This window comes from Cupressus sempervirens, chromosome 11 (genome assembly GCF_028749045.1).
Source record: "Cupressus sempervirens isolate cs-2001-9-10 chromosome 11, ASM2874904v1, whole genome shotgun sequence".
Taxonomy (NCBI): Eukaryota; Viridiplantae; Streptophyta; class Pinopsida; order Cupressales; family Cupressaceae; genus Cupressus; species Cupressus sempervirens.
Genome location: NC_143128.1, coordinates 442,083,425 through 442,104,431, shown reverse-complemented (window position 1 = coordinate 442,104,431; position 21,007 = coordinate 442,083,425). Strand labels below are relative to the sequence as shown.

General features: G+C 33.3%; 1 pseudogene; it reads left to right on the top strand.

Moving 5' to 3' along the window:
* LOC149530322 (polyol transporter 5-like) overlaps positions 1-21,007 on the top strand; it is a 71,458-nt pseudogene that overhangs the window by 7,428 nt on the left and 43,023 nt on the right.

Genomic DNA, 21,007 nt, shown 5'->3' with positions numbered 1-21,007 from the left:
AGTGTACACAACTTAGTTTGGACATGCAAGGAGAAATCACAACTTAAGACCAAACAGTGAAGCTTAGAACGTACATGAAATTCAAAAATGTTTTACATTTTTAATATGTAAGGAAGATGATTGATCCTTGTTGTAAAGTTTTTTCTTCAACAATCTTGTTAAATTATTGAGGAATTATTCAAGGATGCATGTGTATGCCATCAGAGAGGTGTAGATAGTAAGTAATAGTCATGTATTATTTCTACTTCATTGAATGTATAGTTACAACTTGTAAAATAGGGTCTTAATTGGCATTTTAGCTAGAATATCAGCAATATCATTCACAAATATTATTATCATTTTGTCAACATTATTTCACTGACAAAAATTTGTCTTAGTGAGAAATGTTTTTTTTAGGATATCTTATATTTAGATCATTTAACATTTGTAAAGTGGGAAAAACAATCAATACATTGACAATAACAAGAGAAGTACAACACAACAAAAGATCTATTTTATTTTCAAATTCAAAATTATATTTTATATACATCATTATTTACATGTATATTCTCTATCAAGATCTACAATAACTTCCTGATGTGGGCTCTTCTTGGCCCTTTAACTATGATGGTAAATAGATAGTTACTTGAAGTAAGTATGCAATAATCTAGTTGCTTGTTAGAGTATGTTGCTATTTGTTATATTACAAAAAAACAAAAATATTTTTGAGTTCAAAATTATCTTTTATGTACATCATTATTTACAACTATATTATCTATTCACAACTACAATCATTTCCTATTATAGACTCTTCTTGGTCCTCTAAGACTAATGGTATTAGCCTATATCCTCGAGTGGGTATGTGATGCTCTAATTGTTTGTTTGTTATAGTTTTTGTTATTGTTTGTGGTGTAAAATAATGTTGTTCATTTAATTTTCATGTTTCAATTGATGGTTCATTTATGGCTAAAATAGTAATTGTTGGCTTTAGTAAGAAGCAAGAGAAAATATATGCAGTAACTATTTTTCTACTATTTATGGTTCACTTCTTTCTGTGTCTCTTTATGTGAACTAATTCTTCTGTTAGTGTAATTAGTTCTAACAATGCAGTTGTCTTCTATTTAATTCATCATGGTATCAGAGCTAGATCAAGATAATACTCTCTTTGTAGGGATCTTGCCTTACTTTTCTCTCTAATGACACACTATTGTTGTGGATTTGTCATGCCTCTTGGTGGGAATGCTTCCTTTGCTTCCATACTTGATTAGATTTATAGATAATTGGCAACTATATTATCAATCAAAAATTTATTCTCACATGGTTGAGTAGTGTCGTTAGGGTCACTTGAACATAATCATGTGTTAGTTACATTCTTATATGATAGATGTTTTGCCTCTATTTTCCATCTATACTTTTTTTGAGGGAGATATGCAGATTTTTGTCTACTATATCTGTGATTTGATTAATAGATCATTTGCCTATTTTTCATCTATTCATTTTTTGAGTAGTGTCATTAGGGGCACTCATATAGGTTGATTTTGATCATGATCATGGTTTCAAAGAAGATTCTTCATTTTGCACCTTGACAGTTATGATTTGATAGATGTTCGCAATATTTTTCATGTCAAGGAAGAATTTATCTATGTAGATTTTGAGGGGGGGGTTTATACACACTTGGTTTTCCCTCTTTCCTCATTTCTCCATTAGCTCTATTCTCCTTGGTTAGAATTAAGGGGGGTGTTAGATTAATTAATTCTAACGATGTGACATCTTCTATTCAGTTTATTATTTATGCATGATTCAGGTTGTTATTGCACTAATCAAGGGTGATTACTTTGATTGTAATAGCTTCTTATTGCATGTTCATTGTAAATTTTCTTCTTAAAATAGTTTAGAATTGTATAAATCATGTGCCATATGCATAATTAAATGAATATTGAATACAATGTTATCAATACTTTTTAAATTCTTGCCAGCTCTATATTTCTTCAATATTTTTTCCTTCATGTTGTTTCAATTCCTAACTAGATCTATTGCAAAATTTATCAACTTCTACCAAAGTTATTGTTGTCGAGGCCAGGTGTTGAGGCTTTTTCTTTTTTTTAGTTATTGTTTTCACCATCTAAAGTCCATTGTGAATATAAAATGTGTATGTTTGTAAATTGATGGCTAAAATATAGTTGTAATAAAATGGACAACTAAAATAAATTACCAATAACATTAAACTACTAATAAACTATAAACATTAATGTCAAAATACTTGAATCCTTTCAATGTTTTTTGTAGATATCAAATATCTAGGTGCAATACTTTGGAATGTACTTAATTTTATTTCATATTTTTATTGCTACTGATAATGTATGTAATTTCTCAAACCCTTTTAAATATAGTTTAATTTTGAAAATTTGTAGTTCTTGTGTACCTTTTGATGATTAAAAACTTCAATTTGTAATATCAACAACTTTTCTTTTTTAGAACTATGTGAGTTGGAACCTCTACACAAGATATCGAAGCATAAAATATTTGGTCAATATTCACGAATCATGGGGACAAGTGAATGTAATGTCACATTCTACAAATATCACTCTTTTACCATATGTAGAATTCATGACAAAAATACATAATCTAAACTGCATCATATCATGATATTTGGATTCAATTTTCATTAACACAAATTAAAGTGTGTGTTAAGAAAAGAGATAACATTTAGGTGAACATGTATTTCAATTCTATTATTACATAAAATCATACATTTTATAGTAAGTAAAACTAACCAAATCCTCCCAAAAACTTTATGTACTCTTCAATCCTGTGCGCACAATAGTAGATGAGTAACGTTTTACTGGAAAAAATTGTAAGTCATTATTTATTGAAAACATGTGACATGCTTCATATATACCAATGTTAAATGTCAAAGTAAGTAAACTAACACGACAAATTTTGGGTTTTATTTTCTCTACAAAGATGTTAATACTACATTCATACATGTATTTAAAAATTGTAATAGCAATTTTGAGCACAAACAATGTTTAGAATTTCTTAGAGAAACCTTAAAGTCACAATAGACATGGTAATGAAAGAGTCCAAAAATTATTCCGTCTCCAGCACTTTCATATTTCCACTAATTTATTTTTTCTTTGAATAGAGAAACTCAATGATGTCATTTGAAAAGGAAAGGCCCTACCAATTCCACATATTTTTTCTCCAACCAATATAATCTCTATGTGCTATTACATCACTCAATTTCATAGATAATATGTACTTGCTACCCCTAATTGATGACATTAAAACATTTTTGAATGAGTGGATTTTTCTTATAAGGTGCATTCTAAAGTATATTATACTAGAAAAGCTTTTAGGAATAGATAATTTGTAGTAGTTTTTGGTTACATATAAGTTTATATTAACTTGCAACTAGGCACTTTCTCACTGTTCAAAAACATTTTAAATATGATACATACCTTAGTTGCTTACAAAGCAAGCTTACTAGATTATGTAACATGTTAATTTGGTTATAGTAGAGTATTTCAATCTTCTTTATACTTGGATTTGGAAGAAAGAAGTGTCCTCGTTTATCTTTCCATTTGCTTCTTCTTGATTGCATAGCATACATAAAGACAACTAATACTCCATCTTTTGTTATCTACTTGTTTCAATTGTTGGATGTTTTGATAGTTGCCAAAGATGACAAATTAGACATGTCTTCCGATGTGGTGCGAATGTTGGAGTTATGAATGGAGAAATTATATTTATTCAAAAGTATTTTCACATAAAGGAAGAACAAAAAAAGGTTCTTATTGTATCTTTGAGCATAGTCTCTCTTCTATGAGTTGCAGTTGTAGGAAAGACCTCAGATGTTGTAGGAAGAAGATGGAGTATGGTTTTGACAGGTCTCATATGATAGGTGTAATGGGTTTAGCTCCTTCTTTTTCCATTTTTATGTTTAAAAAGTTCCTTGGTGAGATCAAGGTTGGATTTGGCTTAATGATTTCCCCAGTATACATTGCAAAGGTTTCCCCTACATTAAGCCAAGGGGCTCTTACATTCCTTCTGGAGATTTTTATCAATATTTCAATTCTTCTTGGTTATATTTCCAATTATCTTCTCTGTGGATTACCAACTCATATAAGCTAGAGGTTGATGCTTGGAGTGGGATTGGTTCCATTGATTTTCATTTCATTGGGGGTCCTTGATATGCTAGAGTCCCCTAGATGGCTTGTTATGCAAAATAGGATTGAGGAAGTTCTTTCTATACTAGAAAAGACCTCATATGATCAAGCTGAGGCAAATTTGAGATTGGAAAAAATTATAGAACCAACAAGCATTAGATGTAACCTATCTAATGATAATTTTGACAAATGGGCAGAACAAGATGAAAATATAGATGTACCAAATTTTCAAGTTCCCGAAAAGAAACATCATAGGGAAGGAGTTCCAAGAGAGATTTTATGGCCCACTCCTCCACTATAGAGGATGTTAATGATAGCTTTAGGGATTCAGTGTATCTCTAGTAGCCCTAGCATCAAGCTTTTCCCTTATAACACATCAGGTAACCACAAAGGATTTTCTTTTTTGGTTATGTTAGAAGTGTTCTCAAATGTGGAATTTGTTTGCATTGTATTAGGGCCAATATGTTGGTTTTTGTTTGTTAGAGATATTCCCATTTAGAATTCTAGCACAAGCAACTAGTTTGGGTATGGTAGTAAGAAAGGTTACAAGTGGAATAATATCTATGATGTTCTTAAGTCTCTCTCATTCAATCACCATAGCTGGAACATTTTTACTTTTTCTAGTGTCTCACTACTTTGTGCAGGGTTTGTATATATGTACATACCTCAAACAAAAGGAAAAACTCTACAAGAGATTATGTCATTTTTCAACGAGGAAGAGTTGGAAAGAATTTTGCAAGGTGGTCTAGAGGACACAATAATGCTAGTTGAGAAATCTAAAATACCAATGTCCTATTGAGTTTTAGCTATAAATGAATTTAAGGAATCAAAATCAGCATGAAAATGAAGAGATGCATAATGAGTTACTATCACAAGATGGCTATAGCAAAAGTAAATGCTAATTTGCATTGCACAGTACAATTTGTGTAGAGGTTATAACTTCTACACATTGAAGTATATGTTTTCATGATTTATATATTATTCAATATATGAAGTGAAATTCATGTTTGACAAGAATGTACGTATTTTTAACTTGTCCATATGGCTCTAAGTTCTAAATTTTTTATAAATTTGTAGTTTAGAATTTCTAAAAATATAACTTGAAAATTAAATTTTTTAGAGAATAACTTTGAGGGTGCACCATTATCATTATTTTCAATTTTATTTTATTTTATTGCACATCAAGATGCCTCAATTCATTAGGGTGTAGAAATGGGCTTCAATTTTCATTTTTGAAGATGAGAGTCTACTAAATTTTTGGGGTATATTAGTTTCAATATTATAAATCATAATAGCCTGAAACAGTAAAACATATTTCACAATCATGAATTTTCCAATTCCAAAATAGCATTGACTTAATTTTAGAACCCTCAAGTGGCTGGGAATGGGTAATAATTAATTACTTGAATATTTTAAAACCTACAAGGTGATGAAGACAAAGCATGAATATGGGCAAAAAGGACATTGAGGAAGGTAGAGGAAAGGATGCCTACAACAAATGTCATGTATAGTTTCAACTAGGGGAAAACCATGTGTTACATGGCCACATAGTAATAAAAGAGGACATAGAAATCTTTAACAAGCATTCCAAAAATTTATTTTTGTTAAGAATATTGAATCATTTTTTCTACTTTTAAAGGTTCTCATTTTTTCAATGAAGTTAAGAGAAGAAAAAAAGTTTTGCATAATCTTCTTTAGCCTTCAAAATCATATGTCCATTTCCAAGAGATATATAGTTTAAGTTTGAAATAGTTTTGTTATTGAATATCCATTTACTTGACTTGCAAATCATGATAGATTTATTTTTTGTGAGAAGGTTCCTCTTCTAGATTGACTTAGAAAGGCATTAAGTGTCAAACTTGTATGCTTAAGGGAGTAAATTTTTCTTATGATGCTTCTATTCTTGTAAAAAATAGCATAATAAATATTTGGAAGAAATGGTTGGTATACTAGGAAGAAATTTATGCATTAAAGAAAATGAAATTTAGATCATTAGAAAAAGTGCTACAAAGAAACATGAGGAAAGCACAAGAGAGGTATGTTTATTTCATTCACTGAAAATTAAGGCCCTCAGGTAACATATAATACAAGCCATTTGAGTTTATTTACCTACTACTATTCTAAGTTTTCCAAATATCTTATTTTTCAATTGAAGTGGATAATTTTTTGAGTTGTGCTCTTAAATTTGTATAGAAATCATGTTTTTAAAATATTTCCTTTATTAGTGACTAAAAATTGTTTGTAGCTTATTTTTTTAGAAGAAAGCTATAGCAAAGAATTAGAACACACTTTTAAAGATATAACAAGAAGAGAGAAGGTACTAGAAAATATGCAAGAGGATTTCAAGAGAGCATATATGTATTTTTTCCATGAACTTGAAGTTGAATGTGTCAATCTTGTCAAGCATATGAAAATTAGGAAGTTGATTTTCCATTTGTTAATCCAATATAATTCTTTAAAATGTCATAATTTTTTTAGCTAATGTTTAACTAAAGTGGAGAAAAGAATTGCAAAGGTAATATTTAATTACAATGGATCAAAGAATTGCATACACTCATATCTAGTTTTGTAAATAATAAAAGTGTCACAAAAAAAATCAGGTAGGTTAATTGTTTATCTAAATGAACTGGCACAGATGTTTATTGATAAAATGACCTGAGAATTCAATGACACATAACTTCTAAGGAGCCAAACACAAATTTTATGCCAAATATTTAGAATAGTTTTCACCTATGTTTATTTTGTGCAATACGCACCAGCATTAAATACTAATTTATTGAGAAGCAACATATGCTTCAAAGGAAAATCCCTTTCATAGTAGTCACCCAATTTTGCAAAGTTTTTGGAAGGGACAAAATTGTAAGAGAATATTGTGTTGATAAAAGAGGAATAAGATATCACAATATTTCTCTTATGAAGTCATGATTTAAGACATAGAAATCATCTAACAAGTAAGGGTAAAGATAATATCCAACAACTTTGATATAAATAACATATATAGTGATATGGATCATTAATGATACCTCATAATTCATGTATGATAAGAACATAAATTTTGTACAATTTGAATCTACCATGTCTAGACAACAACGATGATTTTTTAAGATAGTTAATGCAATGGAACTAGTAGTGGGTTTCAACAAGGTTCCTAGAATCCTCTTCACTAAAGGTTATGAAACAATTAATGTCTTTACAATGCCAAAATACCCCAAACACTTATCACAATTGTTACACAAGATGGATAAGTTTATCACAACCCAAAACCACTCCTCGGCAATCCCAATCACAAGGAAGACCTACCACAAAGACAACTAATCACTAGTTTCTCTTAAGGGCATTAAAAGTCATGTTTTGACACAATACTCCCCAAAAAATATATAAGGACTAGGGGTGACCCTAAAGCCTATACCTGGTCTATTTAGGTCCTAAGAAACATGAATCAAACATTAAATTCAAACTATGCAACAATTATTGAATAATTGCTTCACAAACCTAAGGCAAGGCTTGTAGCCCTTAGAAAACTAAAAACTTGATTTAAATCCAAAAATATCCACACAAACATGGATTTAATCATATATTAAGATACCCTTTTGGGGTTCATCTAACACTTCAAGGCACTAGGATACCAAGATGAGAAAGATGCAAGTAAAACTTGAAGTCTCGCTTGGTGTAATTAAGTAATTAGGCCTCCAATAACAAAGGAAGTACCAAAAATCCTAATCAAACCCCAAATAAAAAAATTGTAACATGAGGGGGTTCATATGACATGATCACAAACCAAATCACAAGCCTCTAAACCTTCAAGTTATGCGAGATGTTACTATGAATTCCTAGCATGCACATGAATCTTGCATGCCTAGGGCATCAAGTTTCTCTCTCATGTCTACCTCTTTTTTCCTAAAACCAAAAGAATCTTAAAATAAATTATCTTAATTTGGATTCCACCTAGGGATTTTAAATTCCCATGGTGGAATCTCAAGATATTAGAGAAAATTAGTGAAACCCTAGGTAGATAAGCAAAACTATGATAACAGTCAATAAATTCAAGATATCTAGAGTTATACAAGGAGTTAGGACCTCATTCCAAAATAAAATGAAATATTATTCACCAAGATATCCAACCATGTTATAATTCCATATGTATGTGTCAAAGGACATTCGTACAACTTGCTATAGAATCAAAATTGGCAAAAAACTTTGGTATTTTATTGATTTAGAGAAAAATTAAACGCTATGTGTCTACCACCCACATAAAATGGATATGTAGAATCTACCAGTGGTTATAAAAAACCATTTGAACCAAATATGGCTGTTGGGAGTTCAATTTATAACTTTTGCAAAAAGTTACTAATGGTTGTTTGATAACTTTTTAGCAACTTTGCAATTTTAATGCAACTTTTGCCTATAACAACCAAATTGGTTTCAAACTAATCCAACATGGATAAAAACATGTTAAAAAATAAAAACTTAATCTATCCTAATATCTTATGCCATTTGACACCTTTTACCATAGTTGACCAAGGGCTTATAGGGCATCAATCTTGGAACTAGATCTCACAAATGGGTCAATATGAAAAGCCAATAATCCTAATCAATCCTAAGGATTCAAAAGACTTCAAAATATTCCTATCAATGCATTTTATTAGGGTGCCCCTGCACCAATAGTACATGCAACAAATACAAGGAGATGAGCTCAGGCATCATGAGATTATGGTACTAAACTCATGTTTTAAAGATCATCAAGAAATGTGTCTCTTTGACTATAATAATTTCCTTTTAGACTAATCAAATTATTAAGATGAAAATATTGGAAAATTGAGAAACCAAAAAATAAGGACTTATGAATAATTACAAAACGTATGATGATGATTTCATGTAAAGAACTTGTTAATTATGAAAAAGTATGATGATATAACTATTGGTATCTCTAAGTTTTTTTGTCTATTAGTGTCAAACACTTAGTCATATATAAGGTAGAGTAAGTTGTTCATCACTATGACCAAGATACTCTATATAGGTTGATTCATGTAAATACTTGTAAATAATCATGTATAAGCCAAGCTCTATAGGAGTCAAGAAAGTCTTTGGTCATCGAGTACTTCTATATAAGCTAAGTTTAGTGAATGTTGAGAACACATTGCACATATGTTGAATCATACAAAAGGAGTTAAGTAAGTTAAGATCAAGCAATAGTAGGTAGAATAATTACAAATGAGCATCAGAGACAATATGTGTCGGGTAACACATAATGAATAAATTATAGGGTAAACTTTAAGAAATCCCCCTCCAGAAAAAGATATAAATTATTGGTGAATCTTTCATTATTTTGAATTATTTTTATCAATGAATCTCTCAATTGTTTTATTTTTAATATTATTTAAATTGGTGATTATTTTGGAATCACAATTTTTGAGTAGAAAATATTGGTGAATTTAAATAATAATAGAAATTTTGCTAATTATCATGGAATATTACAAATCAAAATTGATTATGTTTTATCTCATAGAAATTATGAGGATAATTACATTATATTTTAAATCAATAGTGAAAACTAAATATTGGTAAGATATCCATAAAGTAACTAATAATTATGAGAGGATCAATGGTGAGCAGAGTGAAGCAAGGTGAAATTTTGAATCGAAAGTTGGACAGGAACATGGAGAAGACAAGAAATGGTGATTAGATTGCAAGGTCAGAGCAGGAAAAGGATGGGAAAGATGTTGATGCTACAAAGGATGGGGACCCATGTGATTTGCAGTTGCATCTAGGAAAGAATAATAATTTTCATCCTTTTCCTAGGTCTTTAGGAGGGGCCCTGAGAACATGGGGTCGATGGACAAATCTCTTTGGATTCAAACCTTCAGTAAGTCAATTTTCTCCTAGGTCATTGATAAATCCAATAAGGAAAAGGGGATCTTTTGTCTAGAAGTACCCATCAAAATTATTGACCACAACATCCTAAGCATGGAGACTACCCTAGTGGGTAAATTTATTGGACCCAGACCAAACATTGATCTAGTTAGGATTTTTGCAAGGAATAGATGGGAGCTGAAAGGGTAAGTTGAAGTAATGGCCATGACTAAAGGTTTTATGTCTTTTGAGTTCTCTTGCCCAGAGGATTACTCCAAAATTTTGTGTGCAAGAAACTAGTTGATGGGTAAGTCTTCTCTCATCCTTCAAAAGTGGACTTTCAACCTTGACCTAAAAAATGACTTCCTCACCTAGGGCTTGATTTGGATAAGGTTGCTAGAGCTGCCCTTAGAATATTGGCATGAGGATGTTTTTGATGGCATAGCTAGATCTTTTGGAGAACTTCTTTCAATTGATCTTGTTACTGTAGCCAAAAAAAAATTACATATGCTAGAACATGTGTTAGGGTGGCTAAGGGTTAAGATAGGCCCCAAGTGATTGAATTTCAGTCTCAACTAGGAAGAAGGGTTCAGCAGATTGACTATAAAAATGTTCATTTTTCTTGATTCCATTGCAAAAAGGTAGGACACAAAGCAAAGACTTGCCCAATATTCAAAGAGAAGGTTAAGGTTGGTAAAGCCTAGAACAAACTAGGTAAGAAAAAAGTAGGTGCACCTAAAAAAGTGTGGAAGGAAAAAGCCTTAGAAGTAAAGAACCCAGGGGGAGATGAAGGTAAAGAAAAGGGGGATTTAACAAAGGATAGGAATGATCTGGCGAATGTCAAACAACCTGAGGAGTTGGATCACTCTATGAATAGCAATGGCTTATTTTTTATTCCTAAATCAATTAACTCTATCATGTAGAAGGGTGGGATCCCCTCTCCTAAGATGGGTGGGAAGTGCTCTACTTTGGATACCAAAGAGAAGGAGATTGATATCTCTGTTGTTCCATATTCTCAGGCAGGGCCTATTGGAGAGCTGCAAGATCGTCCTCTCTCTCAAGAATCAAATATTAGCCCTAATAAAGGGGCTTCCCTAGTAACTATGAGCAGAATCCTTGAAAGGTTGTCAGCTACTACCCTTGGGAACCTCTCTTAGTTAGAGGCTCTCTTTCAAAGTTGTAATAAGGTAAATGAGGCCCTTTAGATATCTGTCAAGAAGAAAAAGAAGCACATTAGGGATCCTTTCCCAGTCTCTCTAGCTACTACTAGGAGCAGGGTGAAAGTTGATCTTGAAAAAAAATCCAATACCCCAAGAAGAAAAAGCAAGAACTAAATCAAAAAGGAAGAAACAAGGAGGAATCTGATGGATGGGACACAAAGAACCATCTAAGAATCATGCACCTCAATCAAAGCATGAAGATCATTTCCTGGAACATTCGTGGGTTCAATGGAACTCTCAAATAGGAAATTGTCAGAAATATGGTAAGGGACCATAGACTAGATTTTTTTTAATCTAGGAAACCAAAATGAAGAAGGAAAAGACTGAGATGATTTCCTTTGTGAAAGGTATGAAAAATGTGGCTACAAACTCAAAGGGGGCTTCTGGGGGCTGCTTACCATATGGAAGGACTCTTTAGAGGCTAGTATCTTATTTAATGAAGGTAATATTTTGCTCATGATTTTTTTTAATCCTAAAAATTATATGAGGTGGTTTTTGTTGAATCTCTATGCTCCTAATACCAAGAATAGCAGAAGGATTTTTTGGATCAAAATTTGGGATTTGGTTAGTAATTTAAATGATACCAAAAGCATTATTATGGGGGATTTTAACACTCCTCTCTTAGCTACTGATAAGTTAGGAGGGCTTTTGCCTAATGTTGAAAGTAGAAAACACTTGGCTAATTTCATTAGGGATCTAGCTCTTCTGGATGTGGACCTTAGGGGATGTGAGTTCACCTAGTCCAATAGGAGAATTGGCCAAGATTACATTTAGGTAAGGTTTAGATTTGTTGGGAAACTTCCACTATAAGCTCTTTGGTCTTGTGAGGCTTGGTTCAAACCATTCTCCTATTTTTCTTATTCTAGACAAAATCAATAGAAAGAAGGCCTCCCCCTTTAGATTTGAAAAAATGTGGTCGACTCACCCTAGGTTGCATAACAAAATCAAAGAGTGGTGGGATATTGAGGTGGATGGGACTGCCATGTTTAAGGTTGCTAAGAAACTTAGGCTCATTAAATCTGAGATTCACAAATGGAACAAATTTGATTTCGGTAATTTTTTTAGGATAAGGAGAGGATCATGGGGAACCTAGCTGAGGTTTAGAACAATATCTAGACTTGGGGTTATGATGATATCTTTCTTAACTCTAAGAAGGAAATCCTAGCTGAACTACACAACATTTTTGGGAAAGAGGAAATTTTCTGGAGGTAGAGGTCAAGGTCAGTATGGCTCAAGGAATGGGACAAAAATTCTAGATTTTCCCAATTGTCCACTATGAAACACTAAGCTGCAAATAGAATTAGTGAGATAAAAAAGGGTAATGATACTTTAAAATAAGATAATGAAATTGCAAAGGAGGTTATCAAGAATTTCTCTGCAATACTCATGAAAGATCTCAACTTGGATGGTGAGGATTAGAATGAGGTTGTTAGCTCCATCTCCAAGATCATTGGTAATGCTCAAAACTAGGCCTTATTGGCTATACCTAAGTATGATGAAATTATAAAGGTAGTTTTTTATCTTTTGGTTGAGAAGGCCCCTGGCCCTAATGGTTTCCCCACTTTCTTCTTTTAGTTGTACTGGGATATTATTCATGTTGATATTGTTAAAGTTGTCTAGGAATTCTTTGGTGCTAAAGACCTTCTGAAAGAAGTTAATGCTACTTTTCTAATTCTAATTCCTAAACTTATTGGGGTGGATTCCTTTGGCTCTTTTAGGTCAATCTTTGCAACTCTTTTTATAAGATATTTGCAAAAGTTCTTGCTAATAGACTTATCAGTCTTCTTCCAGAGATCATCTCACCCCAACAGTCGAGCTTTGTTCCTAGTAGGAAAATTATGGATTCCATCATGGAAGTCCATGAAGTTATCCATTCTTTGGAGGTGGGGAAGCAAGAAGGATTTATTTTCAAGCTAGACCTTTCCAAGGCTTACGACAGGGTGGACTAGGGATTTTTGGATAGAATTCTTGATGCTTTTGGTTTTAATGCTAAAGTGAGGAAGTTATTATCCCAACCGGTTTCCACTCCCACCTTTGTGGTCCTTGTGAATGTGGCCCCCTCTGATTTTTTTAAACCCTCCAAGGGTCTTCACTAGGGAGACCCTTTATCCCCTCTCCTCTTCATCATTCTAGCTAAAGGCCTTGGCAGACTCATAAACTCTAGTAGGGGCAGAGGGGCTCCAGTGGGTTTGAAACCATCTTTTAGTCCTTCGATGTTTACACACTAGTAGTTTGTTGATGATACTATTATGGGGGGTGAGTCCTCAATGAGGGAAGCTAGATCTATTAAAAAATTACTCCAGGGCCTTTGGGCAGCTCATTAACTAGGAAAAGAGCTCAGTTTTGTTCTTCAATACCCCAATTAGAAGAGAGAAGAAAATAGTGGAGATTCTAGGGTGCAAGGTTGGATCTCTTCCTTCCACTTTTTAGGGATTTCTTTGGGACTTAAAGCTCCATAAACCTTCTAGGATAATCTAGTGGATAGATTCAACAAGAAGCTTGCTGGTTGGAAAAGTATTACTTTGAGCCAAACGGGTAAGGTGACTCTAATTAAATCTACTTTATAGAATTTACCTACTTATCCTCTTAGCATTTTTTTCTATTCCTTCCAAGGTGGTCGACCACCTTGAAGCTATACCAAGGAACTTTATGTGGTCAAGCACTGATGAGAGCAAGAAATACCCGTTGGTGGCATGGGATTTCATTTGCAAATCTAAGAAGCAAGGGGGGTTGGGGACTTGTAACCTGAAATAGTTCATCTTAGCTCTTCAAGAGAAATAGATTTGGAGAATTTTCAACAACAAAGGTGAATGGAGAGATATTTTGATGTCCAAATATGCCAATGATCTAAATCTTAAATAGTTCATTAATAGGGATATTAAGGTCCTCTCTAGGAAAATGAGGCTTTTAGCAGATGGGATAATTTTTCATTGAAAGATTTAGGAGCAAGGTTAGTGACTACAAAAAATTCACAATGGGTGGATTAACCTGGTAGAGGTGTCTGAGGAGTTGAAACCACTAATGGATATGGTTAAACATATTCCTCTTTCCCACAATAAAGATGTCATTGTCTAGGGGGAGACTGTGCATGGTCTTTATACTATGGCCTTTGGCTATGAGACACTGCAATTTCAGGGTCAGGCCCCAGTATGGGCCAAAGCATGGTATCTGGGACTTATCCCAAAGATCAACATTTTATTTTGGATCTTGCTCCAAAATCATATTCTCACAGTGGATAACCTCACCAAAAGAGGTAACATGATGCCCAATAGATGTATCTTATGCAAAAATAATAGTGAGAGTATTGACCATATGTTTATTCATTGTCCTTTTATTTATTCTATCTAGTCTATTTTCCTATCTTTTTTCAATCTATCCTAGTGTTTTCCATCCAATATTCTGTAGCTCTTTGTTCAGTGGCAATTTGGGATGGCTAAGAAGGATTCCAAGACTTTATGGTCTTGGGCCTTACCTCATGTGTGTTGGGGATTTGGAAAGAGTAGAAAAATCAAATCTTCAGGGATAAGGAGTCTAATGCCAAAGTGGTTTTTCAAAAATGTCTCAATGCTTTAATGAAAAATTACACCAACACTAAAGGCCCCATTCACCCTATAAATACAATGGTCAAAGACAAAAGGGAGGGTTGTAGCTAGTCTTTCCTACTTGAGGGTTTGCTTAAGGCCAATTTTGATGGGGCAAAAAAAGGTAACCTAGGAAAGTTTAGGGTTGGTGGCATCATAAGAAATGAGCATGGGAAAGGGATTGTTGCTTTTTCCACCCCCCTTGGGATTCACACTAATCATTAATTGAAGGCCATTGTGGTGCACTAGACAATCAAGCTAGCAAAATAAATTGGAATGAATTTCCTTTGGCTGGAAGGAGACTCTAAAAAAATAATTGATTGCCTCAATGGGAGGAACAAGTCTACTTGGACTACTGCAAATATTATTGATGAATGCATCTAGTACCTACAAACTTTTGAAAAAACCTATGTGGCACATGATTATTGTGAGGCCAACAATGTGATAGCCAAGTTGGAAAATTGGGCAGTCAAGTATAATGAGGTGGTTAAGTGGATGAATGGACATGATATCTTGTCAAAGTTTAATGAGTTCATGAAAAGGAATTGTATCCCAAGTAGATTGGGTATAATTAAATTCCATAATAAAAGTTAGTTAGTTGCAGGCTATGGTCAATAATAACATGTGTGGATTTATTATGATAATAATTTATTTATGGGGAATATACAGAGTTGTGAGGTGGAAGTATGATATTTCTTGTACTTCTCATATCTACAATATCCATCAACCTATGTCAAGTATTGATTGTGGGAAGAAAATTCACAAGGTGAAAAGAAGGTGTAAGAAAATGAGGAGAGCCGAAGGCTTATAGGTTTTGAAGGGTTCTGATATTGACTACAGAGACTACATTGAGAAGAACACCATGGTTGGAGAAAGACACGGGAGGGAACCAGAGGATGAAGCCCAAAAGTGGAGAAGAAGATCCAAGGTGTGGAACATCCTAAGGAGAGGAAAAATAAAAAATTATATTGAATGCCTCCATAGATGGAAAACCTCTATAACCAAAACTATGGTTAGAAACTGGAATGAGGGCATAGTTAAAATCGATGGGATTGAGTTCTCTATTATAATAAACAACTATCTCCTAGATAAGTGGCATCCCTATTATTAGGAAGAAATTTTATAGAGACCATAAAATTAATGTGCAAGCAGTGGTGGAGTTTACTAAGAACCAAGAAGAGAAGGATGTGTTGGTGAAGAAAGGTATCCATTATCTCCTAAGCTCCATCAAGCCTTTGTGAAGATTTGTGCTCTGTGTCATTATCAAATATATCACTCTAGATACCAAGTTTGATCGCAAATGCACTTACCATTTCATGCTCCTCAATCATTTTAGGTATGGGGAAAAAATATCTATCCCCTTCTACCTTTACTCATCCATGAATGATAATATTAATGAGCATAAAGAAAAGAAAACTATAAATCTAGCACTTTATGAGGGGTTATTGTTGTTAATCTATGAATACTTTAAATCTAGGACTATTCGTAAACAAATCAAAGACAAGAAAGAGGGCAAAAAAATAAAAGGGGATTCTAATGAGTCTAAGGAGACTTATTCACCTACAGATATAGAGGAAAGCCTTGAGATGCACATGGATTCAAAGGACTTTGAGTCTTTGCAATGTGGCTCAAGGAAAAAAGCCCTCAAAACTGAAAGCAAGGATAAAATTGTGTACCCTAAGCCCACACAAGACATTGACACTTCTTCAGACAAGATTTATAATGAATGAGCTAGAGGGATGTACACAAGTGAAGAAAGTGTTGGGGAAGAGGAGAGAATAAGGGAAGGGGAAGGTAAGGAATGAAAGAAGAGTAAAAGGATCATCACTATCAAAGTGCCAACAAGAAAAGAGAAGGAGGCCATGGTGTCAGGGAATTAGAAAAGGAAAACCCCAGATGACAACAAAGACAAATAGGGGGAGGAGAGTGAGAAGGTGGAAGGGGACACCATTGATAGGAAGGGACTCAAACAAGGTTATGAGGAATTTGGCACTAGTACCTATAGATGCTTAGTCATGGGGAAGGATAGAAAGGTGGTGTGGAGGAACTTTGACTCTGCTTTGGCCAATATGGGCATTAAATGGGAGCTAATCAGAACTCAGGATAAGGAAAATGAAGAGGGTAGAATCTAACTGGAGGAGTTGATCGATCCTACTCTGGTTATCCTTAGTGACATCACTAAGGAGAACCTTGACATGGATGTCCTTAACAATGCAAAGAATAGCATGGTGGATATCTTTCAAACCATTAAGTGACTTTTCCATGAAATCCTTGACCTCAAACATAGAATGAGCACTCTGGAAAGGGAGACCTATAGCTTAAATAATAGGGTCAATGAGGATGAAGAAAGCATGGAAAAAATGGCGGAGGAAGTCAAAAATATAACTCATGTGATGGATAGGAAAATGCAAGGTATAGTTGAGAAGAACTCTAGCATCCTCAAGGACAATGAGAACATCAAGAAGTTCATCCACTATGCGAATGATTAGAGCATCAGTAAGGAGCAGGACCCTAAAACCCATAGCTTAAAGGATAGGACTTTGAATGAAGGTGCAAGGAAGAAAACCAGATCTAGCATTAGGAAAAAAGATACCCTGGCCCCAGATCAGGAGCTTTCTGAGATGAAGGAGGCATTAGGCAAGCTATCGAAGCTGGAGATCAATGTAGTTGAAATTTTGAGAGACATCATCTGAGCACCTTGACCTTTTTTGGGCTGCCCTAGTTTTTGGCATCTCTCCCTAGCTTTATTTCTATTTGTATCTTGGTTTAGGGAGATGCTCTTTCTTTTTTCCTTCAGTCTTGATTTGTAGCCTTTTGCACTCTGTTGTAGAATGATATTTTATGTTAAATTTTTAGGGCCCTTTTAAAGCCTATTTTCCTTAATCAAAAACTAATAATTATGAAAAAATTGGTAAAATTCACAAAATTACAAATATTCACCACTAAAAAACACATTACAACAAAATGTTTGGAATGGTAAAAAATTTGAGGTAAATTATTTTGAGATAAAATGTAAATAACATTTAGTTTTCATAGAGTTTGTTGTGGTGATTGCTACCCTTTCTCACATGGATCATCAACCCCTATGAGGAATGAGCAACCAATTAGATGAAGAAACAAATAAGGGAAACATCTAGATCATTGATCTTATTGTAGAAGACTCTACAGATGTCTTTAAAAGGGTAGATCCAAATCCTATTTCGCTATAGTGGATAATAATGCAAAGTGTGTGAAGGAAGTGATGTATTGTGAAAATGAATTAGGTTTTGGATGCTACATGAAAAAGTTGTAAAGAAATAGAGTTAGCATCATAATGAAGTAGTGAAGGACAAAGTAAAGACATATTAGATAAGAGATCAATTCAAATATTGGAAGGAGGAGATCCATAATTAGCAATTATAAGTGCAGATTGAAGGATAAAGTATTGAATCAGTTTTGAAAGATTGAAGCAAGAAAAATCTCTTAATAGTGGTTTTAACTTACCTTTCTAAATCTCTTAACTAATTCCTTGCTTAATTGTAAGCATTAAATCCTTTAATAAAGGTAGACCTAATAATCATGTAAATTTTCTAATAGGGAAGACCCCTCATAGGGTAGATCATCATAAGTGATCAAATTTATAGTCCTAACAAGCTAACTTTGTTACTGCAGTACTGAATATTTGTGGGTGTCATCTCCACCCTAGTTTTACCTTCACCTTGGAGGATTCCTGGGTTATCGAAATCTTTTGTGTTATTTTTTTACATTTCATGGATGTGATACTTAGCTAGATTTATTTCAGCATTTGATTTTTCAAGTTATGATATGCATAAACTAGGTATGAGATGGTTAATGTGGTGAATAGAGTCAATTTTTTTTGAAAGATAAAATTTTCATAGATCTTGATTCCTCCCTCCTCACCCCCCTCAATATCTTAGTTTCCTAATAAGACAAAAAATTGGTATCAAAGCATAGTTCTCTTGAAATAATTTTAACAGCTTAGGAGATCAGATCTTAGAGATAGAGGCTTACAAATTGGGAAAGATTATTTATAATCAAGTGATTGAAATCCAACTCATTCTATAGAAACTTGAAGTAGCAAGAGTAGAATTGAGGAAATCCCTAAGAAAGAGAAAAGATATAGCTATTCAACAAAATGACACACTTTACCAAGAAGTTGATTCTCATGAACTACTTGATGATGGAAATTCCAATGAAAGTGATGCAACCATTGAAGATCTATTGGAGAAGAACAATATTCTAAATAAAGAAGACAAAGGATTTAAAAGAGAACATGAAATCCAGTCAACAAGGCTATGTGAAGTGACCAAATGAAAGAATAAAGTTGAAGTAGACAAAATTGTGACTAAAGAAGAAAAAAGACAAATGACAATCAAACTTGAAGAAATATCATCTGATTTACAAAATCTTACAAACACTTAGCTAGATATGATGAATTAAATTATGCTTGCAAATAAGGAGCTAAACAGGAAAAACATGGAGATAGAAAATCTAAATCATAGAGTGACCTACTAAGGAATTAGTTAAGATCTAAAAGAACTTGTGCAAAGGATGAACAAGGCCAATGAAGAAATAAGACATTTTGAAGAACTAATGAGATCGCCTAGGTCTTCTAGCAGCACTTCTAGATTGGAAAATATAAAGAAATATTCATCTATTGAAAAAGAAGAATCATCCAAGAGTGGAGAGATAAGGAATGCAAAGTTAAAATGCAAACCTACATGTTATCATTGCAATAAACTTGGACATACTACAAACATTTACAGAGGCAACAATGGTATGCAATACCCTAAACCTAATTTTATTGGTTACTATTTGTATTATAAGAAGCAAGGACATAAAATATATGAATGTAGATAAAGGATGAAAAATACATCTACTTCGCCTAGATTTGAGGGATATTTTTATAGTTGTCAAAAGTTTGGACATAAAGAATATGAATGTAGATCATAGCCAAAACCTAACTAGACAACTAGAAGGTAGGTCAATGCACCTAAGAAATTTTATTCTAATTGCCACAAGGTTGACATGTGAATAAGAACTATAGGACCCAAGCACCAGTACTAAGTAATGAACACATCAAAGGTAAAGGTGAAGTGGATGTTGAAAAAAAAAATAAGGAAATGAATCAAACCTAGAAGAAAAAGGTAGAAACTGGAAGCGATGGAAAAAGTGAAGTCTAGATCACCTAATCCAATAGAGAAGGTGATCACACCACCTCAAGCTGCTCAAGAAAGGTATCTAAGGAGCTATGTACTTAATGACTTATCTTACATCAGTTCCTAACATAAATTTGCAAAAGTTCATATCTACATTAGATAAGATGCATTATAACATATTTATGAAAAAGATAGTGCAATAGAATCACTTACATTCTAGGTGTCGAACATTAGTAAAACTATTTGTATTGATTGAGTATTGCAATATGGACCTATGACCCCCAATAACCAAACTAATGTACATGTTGAGTTGGATGGAATTGACCAAGTTGTATAATTGAGATTGAGTTCAAAAGGTTAATGAAAATTGAGAGAACTATATTCCACCTAACAAGAGGACATACCACTAATAGAAGCCCTAATTTGAATTAATGGAGGTATGTATTGAGAATTTGAAGACATTTTACACACCTTGCATTCAAATGTTGAGAGCACAGATTGATTTGCGCAACTTGAAAATTGACTTTTAGGTGATTGAAAGAAAATTGAAAGTGGAAGTGTGATCGAGTGTTGATTTTCAATTGTGTTGAGTTGTTCAAGAAAAAAAAAATTTAAAACCCTAACACAAAAAAAATGGCATCTTCATCATCATTTGAAAACAAGAATCAAAAAGAAGAGGCAAGCAATGTTAAATTAGTGAAGAGTGACACTTGTCCTCCACTTAAGTATCATGTTATTCCTAAAATTACTATGAAAGGAGATTCAATGGGTGTGTTATCATCAATACAACCTAAGGTTATTATGATCCATGATGTACAAATTTTTTATATGTACAAAATTGGTGAAGTTAGAGACTATGAGATTTGTGTAGCATATCAAAAATTGTATGATGAAGGAATATTAAAGGATGGTTTTAAATTTGTTGAAAGGAAAGCATTAACTTCTACCCTAGATTTCTAATAAATTTTAAGATTGAATGGATCAAGGTGGTTCTGAGAAGAATTCATGACATGGAGTTATGGTTAGAGAATGGGTTGATCAAGATTACA